Here is a 19,154-nt window from a genome sequence, read left to right on the forward strand (position 1 = left end):
TGATCAGTTTTTGGATATCCAAAATGCAAAGTATTTTTTTAAGAATATATTTTTTTATTAAAATTAATATTAAACAAACACAGTAAATAATAATATGTTTGATGCAAAATATATTAAAAAATTAAAATTATAGTATGAAAATTATCGATTATTTTTGCAACATACAAAATAATAATATAGATTAAATTAGTGCAACATATAAGATTAAAAACCAACCAGCAACATAATAATGCAATATATAATACTAATAAAAGAATAAATAAGTATTAATATTAATATTTATAAATAGAGACAACAAAACTTTCATAAAAGTAAATTGACGATAAAAAAAAGGGTATCTTTTTCTGGTTTTGAATACAACAGCTATTCCACCCACCAACAAAAGTATTTTCTTTCGTTATTTGTTGAATTGAATCCACACACTTCACCTGTTAGTTCATTGATTCTCTTTCATCTAACCCACCCGTATTATGAATGTTATCATTCCTCACACACATTTATCATTAAGCTCAAAATCAAAGTGCAACATAAAATAGTCTTTAATCTATTCACTTTCTCCCATCATCATCTCATCTAATTACTCCGACCAGTGGCGGATCTTGACTAAAAAAGTGGGGGGAGCCAAATAATGATAACTTATATATGCAAGTTGTTTCATAAAATAAACACAAATTGAAATGTATTGCAATGGTTTGCAAGGCATAAAACTATCTCAAGAGCATTGGTTCGAGTCCTGCCAAGTATTTTTTTGTGAATAAAAATAAAAATGCATTATAAATATGCAGAAAAAGGAGACAAGAGGAAGAGGAGTAGAACCCACGCCCTCTTGAAGCATATCTCCTTCAATTTCCACTACGACACTGGTGATATATGATAAAACTTGTGACTAATATAGTATAAATACGAAACCTGGGGGGAGCCATGGCTCCCATGGGCTCTTGAGAAGATCCGCCACTGACTCCGACTCTATTTCATTTTTACTAAAAAAGAACACTAGCTTCCAACCACACCTTACCATTGTTCTTCACGGTCGTTGAGATATCGTCCATCTCTTGGTTAGCTTTCCATATGTTAGTTATACAAAGTCGTTTGAAAAACAGAGAGCATGGAAAACAAAGTTATATGAAATATTAGAGTATGTTGTATGCATGAAATATAAATTTGTTAAAATATAAATTTTTTTAATTGTATTTTCAAACAAACAGTTCAATCGAATCAATCCAAACTGAACCAAACAAGTTAGGTTGGTTCGATTTCTTTTTTGAAAAACAGTAAAAACCGAACCAAACCAACTAATTTTTCATTGGTTTTTTTATTAAAAATTTATCTAAACAGAACCATTACACCCCTACAATCTAGAATTCTCTCTTTCTTAAAAAAAAATCTAGAATTCTCTTCTTTTTTTTTTACAAAAATAAATGATATTCATTCATTGAAATTGATAGAGTACATCGATACAACGCAAATTCACTAAAAACAAAAAGGATGAATTTGCGAACAAACTCACAACATCCATGTTAATAACATAAAACGACAAAGTACAAAAGGCTACACATATGACTATATTCAAGTCTCTGAAATATCCATGTATCCGGATCTACAACTTGGACGACACCAAATTCATTGATTGGATCTGCTCTGGATCGAAGCTGCTCTGACAAAACAAGAAAGACAAATAACGCCGCACAAAAACGACGAACAAACCAACGTTACACAAAGACGACGAAATCACTAAATCAAATAAAAAACGAAGTGATTTTGGGTCAAAAACTGACCATAAATCACCCCTCTTCGATAGACGAAGGAGATAAAACTAAAGTTTTGATGACGGCTCACCAGAGAGAAAGGGAAGAGAGAGAATCTAGAATTTAATGATAATATTAATAAGCATGACCCACTGCCCACTATCAAATTTTCGTGTCTCCATTTATCTTTGACGAAACAAACGAATAAACCCGGCGACTCCTTGAGAACATTACGCTGACTTCATTTTTCTGCTCCCTTTCTTCGGTTTTTTTCTCTCTTTCTTTCTTTGTTGAATCCACACACTTCAATCACTTCACTATTTAGTAATAATTTTTCTGTTTCAGCAATTAGCTAGTTCGTTATTCTCTTACATCTCAATTCATCCATTCATTCATGTCTTCCTCCAGTAAAGCAATTTCTAAATGGAGAAAAGTAAGTATAGTAATAAGAGCAGTGTTTCGCTTCAAATCTCTCAATTTTGGCGAAAGTCGAAACGGCGAAACAAGGATCCATGATGTGTTCTTAAGTTTCAGAGGAGAGGATACTCGTGCATCATTCACTTCACATCTCTATGCTTCTCTTCAAAACTACGGAATCAAAGTTTTTAGGGACGATGATTCGCTTCAAAGAGGAGATCACATTTCAACATCACTCCTACGAGGAATTGAACAGTCTCGAATGTCTATCATAGTTTTCTCAACAAATTATGCGGATTCGCAATGGTGTCTTGATGAGTTGTTGAAAATAATGGAGTGTCACAGAACCATTGGACAAATGGTTTTGCCGGTGTTCTTCGACGTAGATCCATCGGAAGTACGTCGTCAAACTGGTGAATTTGGAAAAGCATTTCAAAATCTTTTGAATAAGATTGAGAAGGAATTGAAGAAAATGAGTCGCTAGCATTCAACTTGGGGTTTACTGAGTATCTGGACAGAAAGTGGAGAGAAGCGCTTCGTCAGGCAGCTGGCTTTGCTGGGTTCGTCGTTCTAAACTCAAGGTAAAAAAAGATTTTGCTTAACTATATTTGTAGAAAGTAAATCACAATTCAAATCTATGGATTTTACCAAAACAAAAATAATGTTAAATATATGTTATAAATTATATATAGTCATAAATGATCAGTTTAAAGTCCACAAAATATTTAGGCTTAAACGTACTATTCACCCCCTAAGTTTGTAAAAGTAGCTATTTTTGTATGAATTCCACGATTTTGTACGATTTTGATGCGATTTTAATAGGATTTTGACTCTTTTGGGATTTTGCTAGGATTTGAGTCGTTGAAGGTGAATAAAGTCGCAAAATCCTGAATTTTAGGATTTAAGTCGGGATTTTCACAACAATGGTCGGTCTAAGTAAATATCAATAATATTATTTATGACTAATATTATCATATTATATTTTATACTGTGGATTAAATTATAAATTTGTTACCTTTTCACAGTAACTTGAGCTTTCAGTATACATTAATTATTGCATATTTAAATGTATTATGAGCTAGAACTGAAGTAATTCTCTAAAAATTCATGTTAGATAGCAAAATGCAGTTTATTGATCTATTAGTTTACTAGTCGATCTATTTAAATTTATATCACATTATTTATTTAAAGATATTCATATGAAATAGACTTTTGTACAGATTATCGGGCCATATCATGCTTTCAAAAGGCGGGAGACTCTGACCTAAAAAATAAGTCTATGACAGGCTGCAGGAAAGCTTAGGCCTTGAAAAAAATTTCAGGCCAGATTTAGGTCTTGCAAAGCCTATCTCGGCCTAGCCTATTCCCACCCATATTTGAAATAAATCATTAAGTTAGTCTTAAACTTTTTTTTTTATTTTTAAAGAAGTTAGAAAACCCAAAAACATAGGTATGTATTTAAGTACCTTTTCTTTGGTTTATTTTTTGTAGGAATGAAAGTGAGGCTATCAAGGATATTGTTGAAAATGTTACGCGTAAGCTTGACAAGACAGATTTGTTTATTGCTAATAATCCTGTGGGAGTTGAATCTCGAGTGCAAGATATGATTCAACTGCTGGACCAAGATATACAACAATCAGATAATGTTCTTCTACTAGGGATGTGGGGTATGGGGGGAGTTGGTAAAACAACCATTGCCAAAGCTATTTACAATAAAATTGGTCGCAATTTTGAAGGTAGAAGCTTCCTTGCAAATATTAGGGAAGTTTGGGAGGAAAATGCTGGAAAAGTGAATTTACAAGAACAACTTCTCTTTGATATATGCAAAGATATGACAACCAAAATACAAAGCATTGAATTCGGAAAACTCGTATTGAAGGATAGACTCTGCCACAAAAGAGTATTAATTTTACTTGATGACGTTAATACATTGGACCAACTAAATGCTTTGTGTGGAAGTCATAAATGGTTTGGTTCGGGGAGTAGAATAATTATCACAACAAGGGATAGACATATACTTTGTGGGAATAGGGTTCATAAAGTATTCAAAATGAAACACATGGATGAAAGTGAATCAATTGAGCTATTAAGTTGGCATGCCTTCAAGCAAGCGAGTCCTACAAAAGATTTTGCTGAAATTTCTAGAAATGTAGTTGATTATTCTGGTGGATTGCCACTAGCTTTGGAAGTCCTTGGGTCATATTTGTTCGACAGAGGGATTACAGAATGGAAAAGTGCTTTGGAAAAACTCAAAAGAATTCCTAATAATCAAGTACAGGAGAAGTTAAGAATAAGCTATGATGCTTTAAATGATGATACTGAGAAAGAAATATTCCTTGACATAGCTTGTTTCTTTATTGGGATGGACAGAAATGATGTTACACTTATATTGAACGGATGTGGACTTTTTGCTGAAATTGGAATAAGTATCCTTGTTGAGCGGAGTCTTGTCACTATTGATGATAAGAACAAACTTCGAATGCATGATTTGTTGCGAGATATGGGAAGAGAAATCATTCGTGGGAAATCACCAGAAGAGCTCGAGGAGCGTTGCAGGTTGTGGTTTCATGAGGATGTGCTTCATGTATTATCAGATCAAACTGTAAGAACTTCATATGCTTTATTTGTTGATTTTCACAAGAATTTTGAAAAATTTGTCTTGTTATGAATCGTGTGTCGCTTCCTCGTCTATCTGCCTTGTATCTTTAAGCTTTTCATGTTTTTCTTTTTGTTTCAAAGGGAACAAAAACTATTAAGGGGCTGACTTTGAAGTTGCCAAGAGCTAATGAAAAATGTTTTAGTACTAAAGCATTCAAGAAGATGACGAGACTCAGATTGCTTCAACTTGCTGGGGTAAAACTTAATGGAGATTTTAAATATCTTTCGAGAAATCTGAGATGGCTGTCTTGGAATGGATGTTGTTTACCACATATACCTACAAACTTTTATAGAGAAAATTTAGTTTCCATCGAGTTAGAGAATAGCCATGTCAAACTTTTGTGGAAAGACGCCCAGGTATAAGTTTTGATTTCTTTTTTTGGCTCTTCATGAGTTGTGTTCACTTTTCAAATTGTAATGCTATTTTATTACGTTGTACTTTTAAACATTTTTTCGTCTTTATTTCTGCTAGCCTTTCAATTTTTATAAGTACTTCAGTGAGACTATTTGAAATATTCAAGTTGTGAAGCATATTGTTTTCTGTTGTGAAACATTAGTTTGTTTAAATTTTGAAGTTAAAAATTGTTTACTTTTCCAAAAATACTTACGGAATTATATGATTATTTTCACTTTGATTCTCTTTTAGATGTTAAATATAATTATTTTACACTATTATCCAATGATGTTTTAGCACTTTATTCAGAATCTCAGTTCTCCAATTTGGTGGTTGTGAGAATGAGACTTGTCTAAGAATTTAGCAATAGATAATTGGTTGTTTGTGTAAAGAGAGGTTTTACACCAAGTAGGAATTAAAATTAAATATCCAACAGATTATATAATCAAATGATGTTATACTAATTAGCAATATACCACATGTTGTGAATAAACTTTGATATATTAAAAACTAAAATGAAAAGAAGATGGTTGACACATTGACTCTCGTTAATATTCTCAGACATGGCTTTTTATAATTTTTGCAACATGATATACTGTTTTAAAAATTTGCACTAATGTTGGTATTTGAAAAAATGGCACTGTATTATTTCAAATATTTTACTTACCACATTCAAGGTAAGTGAGCCATTGTTATTGCTTCCATTTATTTTTCAAAGAGTCGTCCTTAAGTTTCCCTTTGACATGTCTGTTTTTGCAGTGGATGGAAAAGCTGAAAATTCTAAATCTTAGTCATTCTCATTGTCTGACGCGCACCCCTGACTTTACGTTCATGCCTAATCTTGAAAAGCTGGTGCTCAAAGATTGTCCAATGTTGTCTGAGATTTCTCCTAGCATTGGAAATCTCAGAGAAATTCTTCTAATAAATTTAGAAGATTGTGTTCGCCTTCAATGCCTTCCAAGAAACATCTATAAGTTGAAATCTCTGAAAACTCTCATTCTTTCTGGGTGTGTAATGATTGACAAGTTGGAAGAGGACATAGAACAAATGGAATCTTTAACCACTCTGATTGCACATAAAACTGCAATAAAAAGAGTACCCTTTTCAGTAGTAATGTCACAAAGCATTGGATACATCTCTTTGTGCGGCTATGAAGGATTTTCACGTGATGTGTTTCCAGCGATCATTTGGTCTTGGATGTCACCAGCAAATAAATTCCCACCTCCATTTCAAACAACTAATATCATGTCATCTCTTGTTCCTTTAGATGTACCACATAGTAATTCCCAGGAACTATCATCGATTTCCCAGTACCTTCCAAATCTTCAAAGGCTTTGGGTGGAGTGCAGCTCAGAACTTCAACTTTCTCATGATGCAGCAATTATTTTAGATGCCTTGTATGCCACAAGTTATAAGGAGTTGGAACCGACTACAGCTACATCACAAGTATCAAATATGACTACTTCTACATCCCAAGTATCAAAACATTCCTTAAAATCTCTTTTAATTCAAATTGGAATGAATTGCCAAGCCTCTGATATTCTGAAAGAGATAATTTTACAGGTTTGACATTCTCTCTCTTTGCCCTATTTTATATGTCTGTGTGTGTATCCACTCAAACATTTGAATTTTTTTAGTTTATAAGTCTATAACAGCACATGTAAGTGTATACAATTATTTGATATAGGTATAAAATACTTAAAAATCAAAATAATGAAAATTGTCTTCCAAATTTTCACAAAGTTTGCTATCAGTCATTGACAGCTTACTTGACACATTTGGAAGAATTATAGTCTTTACAATTTTTTTCAAGATATACTCTCTTATTTTGCTTGCTTTTACATAATAAGATCCTAAATCACTAATCTTTAATCGAAATGCTTGTTTCTTTATAAGCAATTTTTTTTTTATTAAACCTCAACAGTGAAATAAATATACTTTCGATTAAATTTTGCAGAATATGGATCTCGATAGGAGTGGTTGTTGTTTGCTTCCTGGTGATAGTTATCCAAATTGGTTAACCTATAATTCTGAAGGTTCTTCTGTGAAATTTGAAGTTCCTCATGTGGAAGGGCTTAACTTGAAGACAATGATGTGCATAGTCTATACTTTAACCCCTGCTAACGTAACATCAAGTGGCCTTAAAATCATGTTATTGAAAAATTACACAAAGGCCATCATTCAGCTCTATAAGAGTGAGGCATTAGTCTCATTTGAAGATGAGGAGGGGGAAAGAGTAGTATCAAGTATAGAACCTGGTAACAAAGTTGAGGTCGTTTTTGTTTTCAAGAATGATTTCATTGTGAAGAAGACAGTAGTTTAATTGTATGCCAGCCAACTATGATGCACTGATTTGTGCCAACTATGATGGTTTTCTTTGTATGCCAGCCAACTACAACAGTTCCTAATGAAAAATGTATTTAATTGTATTTTTGGTCTAGCTATTAATGAATGTTTTTGATCACTTTCAATTAAGAAAATTGATTTGAGTTTAGTCTAAAAAATTTAAGAGATCAAATCAAAACAGAGTTGGAAGTTGAAGTCAGTCTAAAATTTATATATTGAGACAGTAAAATAGAATAAAAATAAATAAAAACATGTATGTACTATGAAACCACTTCAGATTCTGATCTGAATTCTAGTTCTTAAACAAAAATCCCATTTCTTCTTCTCAATATTTCCAGAACTAGATCAATTCCAGATGAATACATATAATTTAATCCAATCAAATATGTATGAAAAGCAAATATAAGAGATATATCATATATATTCCTTCAAACTAAAGAAACATGTGTTGAAACATATATTAATCCAATCAATTTTAATAGTCGAACTAGTTACAAACCCGTGCTTCGCACGGGTTGAAGAACGTATTTTGTAAAAAAATTGTTTCAAAGGAAAAATGAGCAAATTAAGCAAATTAAAGAGTGTAGAAATATTTATCAAAGCTTTACCAGGTCTTGATTCATGAAAAGAGCATATATTTTGTTCATGAGATCGGGAAAACAACATAATAATTAAGATTAAACTAATTGGAACCGATGAAGGAACCAATGATGTGCAAATTACGATTACATTCGCATGACACAAAATGAACCAAAGAAACAACATTTCCAAGTTAAGATAGTTTTGGATTAGAGTTAAGGGTAAGTCCAAAGTATTATACATTCAAGTACCATACATGCTAGAGTATTGGAGTTCATGAAGAACAAAATGAGTAGCAGTCAAGTAGGAAAATAAAAGTATCTCTAAATTGACAATGATGAAATGAATACTCATTACCATATTCGTAAACTCTTTCTTCAAACAAAGAAAAACAAAAAGAAAAATTAAAACCCTCAAAACTCTACCCATCATTTCTTCACTTCATATCATATTTTTCTTCTTTCTAATATAGCGTTCTTCTTCTTGCTTGAAAATTAGTCTTAATTACTTCCTAGCTCTCCAAGTTGTTGTTGAAAACAAAGACCTGTCCTGCCAGCAAGTTACTACACAACCATTTTCTTCTCTCCAACACAATCTCAAACTCTCCAACAGAGTTACACTTGATTTTAGCCTTAAGTCCTGATAATTTACTTCGCCATGATCTAAATTTTGAACGGGGACAGGACTAGATGTTGTCAACATAGAATCTAAAGACCTTGTTATTTCCTGAAATCTGAGGCAATTGAAGATATGAGATCCATATCACTAATAATTCAGGTATTCTTATAAAGTTATGACCATCTTAAAGATAAGAATCACCTCAAAGCAAAATACTCTCTAAGTTTCCAATTCCATTGCTTCATGAACTCGGTATAGATTGCTTCGGATCGAAATTTAGCAACAGCAGATCTGGACGTGCAGTAGCCTTGCATGGAATTAAATGACATATATTAGTGAATATATACTCTTAGACATGTATCGATAAATCTAGCAAATACACTGTTAAATTAACAAATTTGTTTGACACATTAAGGCCACATTTTCTTCTTTATTTCTGTTTCTCAAGGTGAAAAGTGAGACTAGCTAAAAGGAGATATGACTACTAACTTCTAGATAAGCCAAGAACTCCAAGCTTGATTTGCAATTTTTCAAGAACTCTAGTCTTCCAGGAGAAAATGCATCTGGTTTTCCCTTCTGAATAGCAAAGAGAACCTCTCTAAGGATTGAATTGGCAAAGAAGTCAAAGACGTGTAAACCCGAATTTTCTGCACCAAATACCATACTTTAGATATGTAAATATAATGGTTTGATATGTAAGCATGATATATGTTAGCACAACCACAAACATGACCATAAATGACCTAGCTAACAATACATGTATGTGAAAGGTGGTTTAATAAGTTCTAACTTTTATAGACCAAAAAGGACTAAGGATTGCCTCGGCAAGTACTGACATGGTCCAAGAAACCAATGTAGTATGACAGATTAAGGTTCATATGGATCCTAAACCTAAAGTGGTAAGAAAAAGTTAGATGAGGTACCAGCTGAAGAAATATCCAACAAAAATTTGCATTTTTTATAAATGCGCTTAAAGGGACTTTACCAAATCCACAGGAATCAAGTATCATAAACCATTTATCAAGTTTTTCATGTATTTCCTTTCTTTCAGCTCCTGAATGTAATTTGCTGAATTTTTACATTTTTCTGGATGTAACGCAAGACCGCAGATGGAAGATTTTGCAATTCTAGGAAACAGAAAAAATTAAAGTTTCTCACAATTAAATCCATTTAATCATATTTGACATCTTTTTCAAGAAAAGTATAAATCTCACATTCTTCGAACAGATTCGGAAACAATTTACCTTAATCGCACATCCTTCCCCGATAACACTATCAATGATATTAGCATCAAGCATCTTCGACGGAGGCAAATATCGCTGTTGAGTGTAAACTGGAGATGAACGATCATAGAAACTGAAATTAATAACCATTGACACCATGACCAAGATGCTCTCATAAAGTGCATTGACATGACAATATGATGATTATATGGTATATAGCCTATTTATTTACCTGAAGTCAGGTACATGCTTTTTGGCGATTCCGAGATTTGCATTATTGAAAGCCTCAACGATACCAATGTCTTCCCGGTAGCCATCATATAAGTAAGCTTACACCTATGAATTTTTCACACCAATGTCTTCCTGAGATTTAAGCTATGAAAGTTCCATAGCAAGATTATACAGGTAATTCAATAGGATGCACATATTTATCAAACTCACATTCTCCACCACAATCCATATATAGTTTCAATCCAATTTTTTCAAACTCACATTCTTCACCACAATCCATATATTGTTTCAATCTAATGAATTTAGTGGTACACATCATATTTATTGCTTTAAGTCTATAAAACGGCAACATGGTAGCTTAAAAAATCTTAACATACATCATGCTAGGATTAACAAATGAAGATATTTGACAGATAAAAATGCAACAAATGATGCTTGTTAATATAAACTTGAAACTTACCAAATACAAAAATATTAGAAAGCTAAGCTAAGACCATGATGAAATTCAATGCACACAAAGAACAAAGCTGATGCACATGCCAAAAACAATATATTAATTTAAAGAAGATTGAAAGAAATCCAAAATAGAGAATTTAAAGAAGAGTTCAACTTACTCAATCTAGAAGATATATAAAATTCTACTCTTTTGTGCTATTTCCCTTTCCATCATCACCTGCTCATTTGTTTGCTCTTCCTGCAAACACAAAATATGAAATTACTTATTAAAGCAAAACAAACATTGAGGTGCAATAAGTTATGATATCGCATTGTATAATCATCAACAAACATATTAACATTTCGAATCACATGAACTTAATATTCTCTATCCTAAACAGCCAAGCCAAGATAAAATATTCCCTATAATTTATTTTTTATAAGTAAGCTCTACTCCCTCTGTCCCATAATACTTGACACAGTTGACCTTATTACGCATGCCAATGCATAACTTTGAGCTTAAATATCATGAATAATATATTAGAAAAAATTATGAAAATTCGATATTTTGAAAATACTCATCGAGACGAATCTAACGACATCTTATATGATATTATTTATCTTTGTATATTAATAGAAAAATACGGTCAAAGTAAGTTAGGTCAAAATTACACATTTTCAAATGTGTCATCTATTGCGGGACGAAGGGAGTAATATTTTAGGTTGAATGCAGAACTTTGAATAGGCAAACTGAAACCGTGTCGAAAAATGAACCCCTCAAGCCATAAAAATCAGTCAACTCAAGTCATGCATGGTCTCAGAACCATGAAAAAAGGATGAAAATGACCTCTTATGAAGAAGAAAGTGAAACCGTGTTTCCAGCTGAACTTAGATATCGTTTGGCCAAGGTTTTTTACGACTTCAAAGTTACTTCAAAACAAAGTTAAAATAAAGGCCTTTAAGAAAGAAGTTAAAGTTGTTTGGTTTCTTTGTTTTTTTAGTTTTAAAGCTATTTTTAAGTTAAATGTTGTTTGGCAAAATATTGTGCAAACTGTGAATTTTTTTATTTTTTTATGGTGTCCAGGGTTCGAACCCCGGACTTGGCATGTATTTATGCATTGTTTCTATCAACTGAGTTAAGCTCACGAGGACAAAACTTTGAATTTATTATGAATTAACATAATAAATAAAAAAATGTTTAAAATATTTTTTGAAGGCTAAAAATGTTAAAAAATAAAAGATATTTTTTTACAAATACTATATTTACTCAATAATGTTATTTTGTGTAACATGAATACAAATTTGTATCATCATATAAATGACTTGTTAAATATTTGAATAGGAGAAACAATTTAAGGAGTCTGAAATAATAACATAAATAATATCAAAATAGTTGGTTTTTTCTATTTCAATTATACTCTATAACAAATTTCGTTATAAGAATATCATATTTTTGGTGTCTTTGAAAAAGATAAGAATTTATATTATATGATATTATATTTGTTACATTGTTGGTGTTATGGAAACTTCTATGTTTAGTTTTTTTGAATAAGAAAAAGATATGCATAGTTTGTTACAATATAAAGTTGCATATATATATATATATATATATATATATATAATTTTTTAGGCATCTATACCTTTTTTGAAGAAAAGACATCTACAATTTTACTTTTAATTAAAATCAAAATTTTATAAAAATAATCATATGCATCATGCAATGCCAAAAAAAAATTTATACGCATTAGCGTAACAAAAAAACAGACACACATAAAATATTACTCTAAACGCTAATGTGTGTGTGTATATATTTGCGAAGTTGAAGAAATAAAATAAAATTATTTGGTATTCCTTTGAAAAAAGATAATAAAATTCCTTTGAAAAAAGATAATAAAATTAAATGGAACTTCCTTAAAAATTAAATGTAACGGTTCAATAAAATAAAATAAAATAAAGTTAAATGGAAGAAAACAACATATCGAAATATAATATTAAAAAAATAAAAGAAAAGGTTCCCAGCGTGAGTTGAAAAGAGGTGCTTGTGAAATAAATTGTCGAGAAGTAGTTTTTTAAAGTAACATTCAACAACTTTTGGCCAAAGCTCATTCCATTCAATTTTATGCATTTAAAAAAAAGTATTTTTTTTAGTAAGTACTTAACTGATACTGTGTTTGGTCTAACTTCTCCTTAAAAATGTAGAGAAGTTGGAAAAAAGTCGGGTCAAACGATACCTTAATCTCCCACAACGGCAATGTAGAAGCAACTGAATTTGGGAGAAAAAAATTGGAAAATTGTTAAAGATATAAAAATTGGAAAATAGTTAAAAGTTATTAAAATATAAAAATTAGAAAATAATTAAAAAAATTGATGAGGGGCAAAAATGGAAATTCATGGCATGATGAGGTGGCAACAATCAAAATCCATGAATTATGGAATTATCAAATTGCCCCTCCTAAGGGCAAAAATGTGAAAACATGATACATTTATTTTAATAGATAGTAATAAGTAGAAGATAAGTACATTTGACTAACATCCTTCAAAAAAAAAAAAAGTACATTTGACTAACAGAAAAACAATTTTCAAGAAAATCAATCAAATGCATTGTAGTTGGATTATAAATTGTTCATACAACATATAGGTTTAATTTATCATATTTTATTGGTGCACCAAACAAGAGATATAACTTATATTAATATCAAACGTACCAAACATGCCTTAAAGGAATTAATGTAACAATGCAACAAAACCAAAACTCTATTATTATAATACTTTGAACAAAGTTCATACGGCATAAAGTTCCTTCTCAAAGTGTGTAAACTTTTGGAATCATATAACTCAAACATTCACTTTACAAAGTTTCTTGATATTGAATCATGTATACAAAGCACCATAGTAAAAAGATGAAATACAAAGTTCAAACAAATCTATCATCACCAAAGTAAACATGGGTGCCTTTCCAAAAACAGGATTACAACATATCTAAATATTTAAATATAAATAAAAAATGGTACACCTTTACAATATGGTAGAGGTTCATTTAGATAATGTGTTATGAAATTCCTTAATAAGAACAAAAGTATAGATGAAGGAGAGAGAGAGAGAGAAAAAGTGAGATGTATTATATAATATTCTCTCGTGGTTTATTTTTTATTTTTTTTTTGAACAAGCTCGTGGTTTATTTTCTATTATAAGGTGAACCCTATTTATAAGAAAATACAATAATATAGTTACATGAGTCAATGGTATGATCCAGTTATGACTAATGCACATCCACTCATTTTTCATAACAAAATTTGAAAGTCGTGACATAGTGTAGTAATTCAATAAAGAAATAGTATCAATGTGATTGGCAATTACTATAAAAAAGAATCTAAACTATTAATGAATAAGATCTCCTTTAAAAAAAAAAAACAAAAGGATAAGAATAGCCCCACATGGATGTTTACGCTTATAAACGAATGTATGAAAACAGTCCCACATCGGGAGTTTTAAGACAATATAGAGAAGGACTTGTCTATAAAACTGCAGTCCGTCTCACCTTGCGATGTACTTTAGGTAATGGAGTCATCTCATTTGTTATGTGAAGCTCCTCCTCATTCTTGAGTTGTTGGGTTCCTCTCATTGTTGAGAGTTATTGGGTTATGGAAAACCTTTAAAACGTGTTCTCCATGATCTCAATAACTTCCATCAATAAAAGGAAACTCCTAAGAAGTTAATTTTTTTTTATACTTGAGCATATTTTGATATGATTTGTAGCTCTGATACCACATGTAAATAAATTAATGATGGAGATCGAGTTATTATATGAAATTAGAATACATTTATTTGGGAAACATAATTACCGTACTTGTTGAGATTTGAGACAAGAGTCTTCCTTTGCCTTTCATATGCTCCGAAACTTAGGGTTTTCGATGGGGCAAACCGCTAATGAGCAGAATAGTCATAGTCATGGCAAAGGGGACCTAGCCTCTCTACTTATAACCGTGCAACCCTAGGTACCACCCATCATGGGCCCTAGTGTTTGGGTCTACACTATGTTTCTACACAAATCATTTTAAGTGTCCAAAAGCTCATTATCTATTGATCACTTTTATTAGGGCCTAAGCATCATCAATGTATCACAACATCAGTTCGTTTTTATTAAAACCAAAACCTACAATTGATTGCAGCCCACAAAATATTATAAGAAATTCTAACATGATTTTGTGTGTCCTTGAGCATACTATAGTAACTTCTATCAATTTGTTAGACCAAAATTGATTAGGCAATACACAACCGTGTTTGATGATGTTTCTGTCAGTTCTATCACAAAAATCCAACTTCTCATCCATTCATAAATAATAATTTATCATTATTAATATGTTATGGTTTATAATAGCGTGTTCTTGTCCAAAGCCTCCTTTCCATTTTCCGTAAGTTTTTTGTTGAAAAATTAATTCCAACATATAAAAGATCAAAGAAGCCAAGCCAAGAACAAATAATCTAGAACGTTATTTTCCCCTTCATGCGCTATGGCTTGCTCACAACCATAGTCCATAAATAACATAGACTTTAGGGAATATCATGAGGTCAACTTTTTTTCTTCTTTCTTTTAAGGTACTTTGTTAATAAAAGTAGGCATAGTTCTCTAACTCTGGTGTTTCACTAATGATATGGAGCCTTGCCATTTTTGCTAATATTGTACGTCATATTTTACAACAATTGCTATGGAAGAACATAAAGATATTGTTCTAAATCTTTTCAGTTTTATCTATAGTTGGAAAAACATATTAAAATAGTCCTACATCAATAGTTTGAAAACAATAGAGAGAATGATTTATCTATAAAACAGTACTTCGTTGATTCCTTACTTGTGCAAGTGGTCTTAAAAGGAGTGTGAATTTCCTCCTCATTGCTGAGGCTATTTGGGGATGGAGGACTTTTAAAAAATTCATATATAGTTTCAATCCAATTTTTTCAAACTCACATTCTTCACCACAATCCATATATTGTTTCAATCTAATGAATTTAGTGGTACACATCATATTTATTGCTTTAAGTCTCTAAAACGGCAACATGGTAGCTTAAAAAATCTTAACATACATCATGCTAGGATTAACAAATGAAGATATTTGACAGATAAAAAAGCAACAAATGATGCTTGTTAATATAAACTTGAAACTTACCAAATGCAAAAATATTAGAAAGCTAAGCTAAGACCATGATGAAATTCAATGCACACAAAGAACAAAGCTGATGCACATGCCAAAAACAATATTTTAGGTTGAATGCAGAACTTTGAATAGGCAAACTGAAACAGTGTCGAAAAATGAACCCCTCAAGCCATAAAAATCAGTCAACTCAAGTCATGCAGGGTCTCAGAACCATGAAAAAAGGATGAAAATGACCTCTTATGAAGAAGAAAGTGAAACAGTGTTTCCAGCTGAACTTAGATACCGTTTGACCAAGGTTTTTTACGACATCAAAGTTACTTCAAAACAAAGTTAAAATAAAGACCTTTAAGAAAGAAGTTAAAGTTGTTTGGTTTCTTTGTTTTTTTAGTTTTAAAGCTATTTTTAAGTTAAATGTTGTTTGGCAAAATATTGTGCAAACTGTGAATTTTTTTATTTTTTTATGGTGTCCGGGGTTCGAACCCCGGACTTGGCAATGGCATGTATTTATGCATTGTTTCTATCAACTGAGTTAAGCTCACGAGGACAAAACTTTGAATTTATTATGAATTAATATAATAAATAAAAAATGTTTAAAATATTTTTTGAAGGCTAAAAATGTTAAAAAATAAAAGATTTTTTTTTACAAATACTATATTTACTCAATAACGTTATTTTGTGTAACATGAATACAAATTTGTATCATCATATAAATGACTTGTTAAATATTTGAATAGGAGAAACAATTTAAGGAGTCTGAAATAATAACATAAATAATATCAAAATAGTTGGTTTTTTCTATTTCAATTATATTCTATAACAAATTTCGTTATAAGAATATCATATTTTTGGTGTCTTTGAAAAAGATAAGAATTTATATTATATGATACTAGCGGAAAGACGGGCACTATCGTGCCCGTCTGTCCGCTCTTTCTACTGCGCTAACGCATGTGATTATTTTATTATGTTTGTTTGTATAATTTTGATTAAATTTTTTAAATTTTTAAATATTAATGGAAATTATTGATATATTGATTTATAAACAAAATATTGTCAAGTTATATAACAATTATTTATGAACTCAACATATTTTAGTTTGTCTGCATATAAAATAAAGAAAAAATAATGATCTTTTATTGTTTATTCTAATAGTAATTAGTAACATCATAACATAAATGTATAAATGACATTTTATGTAAAAGAAACATTGTTATGCTTGCGATAAAGTCTCCATCTTCTCCTTCTATTTTCCCTTCATTAATGAGAACTTTTGTTGAATTTTGAGAAACTCCTCTCGATAAAGCTACATATAATTTTAAAAATTACATTTTCGTAAAGTCTCCATCTTCTCCTTCTATTTTCCCTTCATTAATGAGAACTTTTGTTGAACTTTGAAAAACTCCTCTCGACAAAGCTACATATAATTTATCATGACTGAAAACATGTCGTGGAAGATAGATTCCGACATTGGGAATGGTTTGCCCTGTAACATTAATTTTTGCTCACATTTGTTACTAATATTTTTTTAGAGGATTTAAAATTCAATCTTTAACATAATATTTTGCTCACGTTTGTTACTAATATTTTTTTCCAGAGGATTTAAAGTTCAATCTTTAACATTATTTTTTGCTCACGTTTTTTATTAATATTTTTTTTAGAGTATTTTAAGTTCAATCTTTAACATTATTTTTTCTCACGTTTGTTACTAATCTTTTTTTAGAGGATTTAAAGTCCAATCTTTAACATTATTTTTTGCTCACTTTTGTTACTAATATTTTTTTTCTAGAATTTATAGTCCAATCTTCAACAATATTTTTTGCTCACGTCTAATACTAATATTTTTTTAGAGGATTTAAAGTCCAATCTTTAACAATATTTTTTGCTCACGTTTGTTACTAATTTTTTTAGACGATTTTAATTCCAATATTTAACATTATTGCTCACGTTTGTAAATAATTCTTAAAATTAATCGTAAATAATTTGAATCATAATCACTTATAAACCAGCAAAGTCAAATAATCCATAAAAATAATCAACTTTGATTAGTTGTAACATGAAAGAAAAAAAAAACTTAAAGGTTAATTCTGAATTCTGATGCAGAGGGCGGAGAGAGGTTGAGATAAACTAAACAATGCGGGAACGAACTGTGAACTGTGAGAACCCTACTTATTAATATTTTTAATATAGTGCTAACAAATCATTTTCTAAAAGATTTTGAATCATAATATTTTGCTTACGTTTAGTACTAATATTTTTATCAGAGGATTTAAAGTCCAATTTTTAACATTAATTTTTTTTTTATGTTTGTTACTAATGTTTTTTTTTTTGCTCACGTTTGTTACTAATCTTTTATTAGAGGATTTAAAGTCTAATATTTAACATTATTTTTTGCTCATGTTTGTTACTAATATATTTTTTTAGAGGATTTAAAGTCCAATCTTTAACTGTAACACCCCGTTTTCCCAACGTAAAAATTTCATAAATAAATCAGAGTTTTTCAACTTTAAACGGAATGCTACACTTCTTAAAAATTCATAAACTGAATAAATAACAATTTATTCTTCAAATCATTTAACATAAGTAATTCAAAACTTCGCAGCGGAATTAGTTCAACATCATAAAAATAGTCTTTGGCACGCAGGCCTCAACATAAAAATCTCATAAGTCTTGTTCAACATTTATTCATAAAAATCCATAAGTAATACGTAAGGAATAGAAATAGAAGACATAATCCCATCCCGTTACGTATCAGAGCACCTAAGACGCACTTGTGAGGAGTCCACCCACGACCACAACTAATCCTGGTTACCTGCAAGTTACTCATACGAAGAGCAACATTTCCAAGCAGAGGGGTGAGATTTCTCAAACAATAATATTAAGCATATAAATCATATAAAGTACATTCAACAACTTAAACATCTTATAATTCATTAATCATATCTAACAACTTAAACTTTCTTAACTAGTGTCACTATTCTTCCTATATTAGTCATATACTTCATCTTATATTATCGATAATATCACATACATCATCACATATCATCATTAGTAAACATGTAGCATCATATCATAAATCACATAGCATCTTATCATAAATCACATAGCATCTTATCATAAACAACTTCATAATCAATCATCATAAGCAACTTCGTAATCAATCATCATACACATCATAATCATTCATCATCTTAAGCATCATAATCATTCAGAAAGCACTTCATTAATAGCTCATCAACTTGACATCTTAACATCTTAACATCTCGATAACTTGACATCTTAACAACTTGACCTGACAATGCATCTAGACTCGACTATGCAACTCTTAACGTCTTAAACCATCTTTGATCATCATGAAAAT

The 19,154-nt window shown here is 30.7% G+C and overlaps 2 pseudogenes across 1 annotated transcript; one reads left to right on the forward strand and one right to left on the reverse strand.

Moving 5' to 3' along the window:
• Positions 1–1,927: 1,927 nt before the first annotated feature.
• LOC146912752 (disease resistance protein RUN1-like) lies at positions 1,928–6,783 on the forward strand (annotated as a pseudogene). The gene is made up of 4 exons (XR_015016875.1): positions 1,928–2,743; positions 3,654–4,764; positions 4,902–5,177; positions 5,974–6,783. The product of XR_015016875.1 is annotated as a disease resistance protein RUN1-like (transcript).
• A 1,485-nt stretch (positions 6,784–8,268) lies between these two features.
• LOC146912753 (uncharacterized) lies at positions 8,269–10,491 on the reverse strand (annotated as a pseudogene).
• Positions 10,492–19,154: the final 8,663 nt, after the last annotated feature.

Source organism: Medicago sativa, chromosome 6 (genome assembly GCF_051527215.1).
Source record: "Medicago sativa cultivar Bolivia chromosome 6, Bolivia_mono, whole genome shotgun sequence".
Taxonomy (NCBI): domain Eukaryota; kingdom Viridiplantae; phylum Streptophyta; class Magnoliopsida; order Fabales; family Fabaceae; genus Medicago; species Medicago sativa.